Source organism: Galeopterus variegatus, unplaced genomic scaffold (assembly GCF_000696425.1).
Source record: "Galeopterus variegatus unplaced genomic scaffold, G_variegatus-3.0.2 Scaffold9089, whole genome shotgun sequence".
NCBI lineage: Eukaryota > Metazoa > Chordata > Mammalia > Dermoptera > Cynocephalidae > Galeopterus > Galeopterus variegatus.
The window spans coordinates 24,234-28,511 of NW_007735200.1; the positions used below are offsets into that span (position 1 = coordinate 24,234).

Here is a 4,278-nt window from a genome sequence, read left to right on the forward strand (position 1 = left end):
CAGACCGGTTCCCGCTCACTGGCTGAGCGAGGCACGGGGGCAGCGCCGTGGGTTGCGATCCTGTTGCCGGTCCTGGTCCAGTACAGGGGCAACACTGAGGGTTGCGATCCGTTGCCGGACACAGAAAAAGACAAAAAAAAAAAAAAAAAAAATTACCAATTATCGGAGGCCATGGTTTGGACTAAGTTCCTGCACTTGGCACCAACAAACTAAAAATCAAAATGCAGTCACCTCTGCTAAGTTCCAGGCTTGACCTTCTGAGAAATCAGGAGAAAGAGATAATAGCCAATTTCCCAAACATGCCAGTTGTTTTATTTTGTTTCATTTTATTTTGTTTTCTAATTAATTTTTGGTGGGAGATGGCTGGCCAGTACAGGGATTGAAACTTGCATCTTGGCGTTATCAGCACAAAGCTCTAACCTCAAACAGGCCAGTCTTAGTCTTCAATAGATATAACAAAGTTCCTCTGTTTTAATTCTTACACAAAAGAAACAGCCTGAAGTAACCTGATGTTACCTAGTCAGTTTTTTTTACTGTTCTGTCTCTGAGCCCCTCCCCCACCTTACAAGGAAAGTACTTTTGAAATGACCAGTGTCTGCTTTTTGTTCTTTGTTTCTACTTTCTTCAGCCTTTTCTGTCTATAAAACCAGCCTCCTCTGCTCAGCGCATTGGAACACTTACTCTATTTTATGAAATGAAGTGTTGCCCGATTCTAGAATCACAATAAAGCCAATGGAGATCTTTAACTTAATTTGTTGTAATTTTGCTCTTTGACACTGTTAAGGAAGAGAATGATTGAAGTGTCTGTAAACCATCTGTTACAAATGTTGTCAAACAGTTTCACGCTTTTATGAATTCAGTTCATCTCCTCATCTTCAGCCAGAACGAGCTCGTAATCACTGAGGGCCACACAGAAGATAATCACAGTAACTCCCTCAAATCAGTGAACCCACTTTTTTCGTTCTGATCTTTGGCCACCTACATCAAGCACCTTGAAGGACAGGCCTTTGAAGGTGAACTGTTTCCACAGTGCCTGTGGTCTTCACTCCTGTCTGAGGAACATCCTGCTGAGTTGGAATGTAGTTGGTTTGGGATATGCCACCCGTGATATGCCACCCGGATTGTTCAGGTGCTGTGAAGCAGAATCACTGAGCTGGCGGTCACTGGATCTGCTGAAGCAAGCTTGCACCCCACCGTCTGCCGTCACCGTTGACTCACTCTGCTAGCTCTGGTGTCCTGACTCCTTCAGCAGTGCCAGCTAAAACAAATCATTGCAAGGCATCAGCTGCTCTGGTGGCTTCCCAAAGTCAATCTCTAGCTGTCCCAGGGGTCTTGCAATGGATGGACTGTATGGCATTGCCATAGACAACTTCTCTACGCTGTTTACACTCTTCCTCTGACTAGCCATCCTCCCGAACGATTTTCATCTGTGTCACGATGGTGCTTTCCCCGACTCTCCAGCTTTGACTGCTTTCTCCCCGTCCTCCCGCAAGCTGTGGTGGATCATCCTGCTCCTCTCCACTACCGCCTTGTCTTTGATGCTCAACAGGCAGCCCAGCCCACAGCAGCAGAGGGAGAGGGGACATGCGGGTCACTCACAGTGCAGCAACTGCAGCCCAGCTGGCGGAGACGGCATCTCAAAAAGAACTTTCTAACTTTGCTTAACCCCATGTTCCCCAAATGTATTTGATCCAAGAATTATTTTATTTACAACACTTGTTGATATCAGTAGACCATAGTATAAAAATTGCTATTTTAAGAGAATTAAAAGAATATCCGACCTGATCTGTTTAACTATTCACTCCACAGAGGGCAGAGGTCTCAGCAAACTATAAAAGCTGGCCTGAGGCCTGTTTTTGTAAGGCCCAGAAGCTAAAGTGTTAGCTCTTGGAAAAACAAAAAATAAAAAAACCCAGAAACCTTATGCAATAGAGAACTCTGTAGCTCAAAGGCCTAAGATATTTGCTACCTGGACCTTACAACATTGCCTACTCCTGCCCTATAAGACATTAAATTTTTAAAAATTAAATCCATATATCCTGAGTGCATAAAGTATGACTTTTGAAAATAAAGAGGGTGGGGGTGGGGGGATGAATAGAAAAGACAATCCTCGTTTTTAAAATGAGGTGGGTCATGTAACATGAGACTTAGGGCTGTGCAGAATAATCTTCTACCGTCCTCTCAATGTGACTTTTGAAAATAAAGAGGGTGGGGGTGGGGGGATGAATAGAAAAGACAATCCTCGTTTTTAAAATGCGGTGGGTCATGTAACATGAGACTTAGGGCTGTGCAGAATAATCTTCTACCGTCCTCTCAATGACAGCCCATCAAGTATTCCCTCATCTGGAGTAAATGTCTCCAGTTCCTCCAACTTCCCTCCTATGTGTCTGAGTCTACTTGTCACAATGGTCCCTTGTCTCTAAAAATGTTCCAGTTGGTCTACATCCCTCTCAAGCTGTGGTCCCCACAACGGCTGTTATTCTACTAAAGTTCGACAGAGGCCAACTAGAGAGAACTTTCTCTTTTCTTCTCCCAGATCAGAGGACACAAACTGGCCAACTACATGCCAAATTACACACGAGTGTGTTTTTTTAGCCTGCCTAAGGGTTAAAAAAAAAAAAAAAAATCACACACTAAAGTCCAGACTTTCAGTTTCTCCTGGAAGGAAGAATACATGGGAAGATCTGAGAGCATCAGACCTGCATCCCCCATGCCACAGGCAGCTGGAGCTGAGTAGCAGCTATTCTGCATACAAGTCCAACACTCTGTCCATTGTGCCACAGAGCCTGGTTGGCCGATTCTCCACTTGATGAGGCACAGCTCTGTGACTTGCACGGTCCTTATCCCTCCCTAGTGTGGACACCAAGACTATTTCATTCATTAGCACTGCCTGCCTGGTCCCTGAGGCATCTGAGTGTGCAGCCTATTTTCCTTGCCCCTGCTGGCCTATTTCTAGAAACACTAGTGTACATATCTTTCAATATATTTTGGGGTCATTCATTAGCAGAGAACAGACCTTAAAGAAATGGTACACTGGTGTGAAGTTGTAATAGAGAAAAAGCTCAAAGAAGTTGTGATAGAGAAAAAGCTCAAAGAAGTTGTGATAGAGAAAAAGCTCAGGGAAAATCTGCTTTCTATGGTGGTTTAGATTTGCCTCAGTGGCAGGGTGCTCTGTGTAACTAGGGATGAATGGCTGGGGAGTCCTTGGAACCAGAAATAACAAGGGATTGAGCCTAAAGATGGANGGATGAATGGCTGGGGAGTCCTTGGAACCAGAAATAACAAGGGATTGAGCCTAAAGATGGAACCAAGTGAAACGAGCATAGGACTTGGAGAGAGAATACCTGGGTTCTCTTTCTTACTCTTCCATTTAACCTACTGTGTGTTACTGGACAGCTTGCTTAGCCTCTCTAGTCTTTAGCCAGCTTTTCTACAAACTGCCAAGAGGTAGCATCTACCCTTGCCTTCCTTGGTTTGTGAGTGCCCAATAAAATCAAGTAATAAATGTGGAAACATTTTTAATATCTGTAAAGTACAACACACAAGTGAAGTATCATTAATCCCCCGCTTTCCAATTTGGCCTAAGGCTGACTGATAGAAAAAAACTCAGAAGCAAAAACAAACAAACCTCCCGCAAACAGAAAGCACTAAGTTCCTCTAGGACTAAGACACATCCATCTTTTGTGCTGCAAACTGTGTGCTGTTAAAAGGCACAGATGGACACAGCATGAACTGCGAAAGATGGATAACAATGGTCTCATGTTTTCCAGGAGTTTGAGACCAACTGGGCTGTTGGCACAAGACACCAGCCTCTACGACTCAGAGTGTCTGAGGTGAGGTGTGGAGTAGTTTGAGACTCTGGCCACCACCGAGGTCAGCAGTTCCCAGGGAACATTCACAAAGGGTTCCGCACTTTAGTCTCAGTTTTAAGTCGCCCTGCTCAAAGTTTTCCAATTTCTCACCTTTCCACCTGAGTAACTTCTACAGTGATTCTCTCCCTGCCTCTCCCCAACCCTCCAAGGAGTTCTGAGTTGTCCAGAACAACTCCTGCATTCACACTTTCTTGAAGTCTGGTGCCAAGGACAGACACATCCATATGAACACCACTTGCCACATTCCCAGGAGGAAGCCAAAAATGTGCTGTGTCATGTTGCTGCAAAGGAAGAAAAGGAACTTCTGAAAATCAAAGCAGCAGAAAATATTCCTATTGAGGACCATTCAAGCTCAATATCCAACCCAAAGTCATGAATTTCAGTGTGGTAGTTGTAAAGAGTTTTG

General features: G+C 44.4%; 1 pseudogene; it reads right to left on the bottom strand.

Moving 5' to 3' along the window:
• The window catches only part of LOC103609017, a 2,360-nt pseudogene extending 808 nt beyond the window's left edge, over positions 1 to 1,552 (bottom strand).
• Positions 1,553 to 4,278: the final 2,726 nt, after the last annotated feature.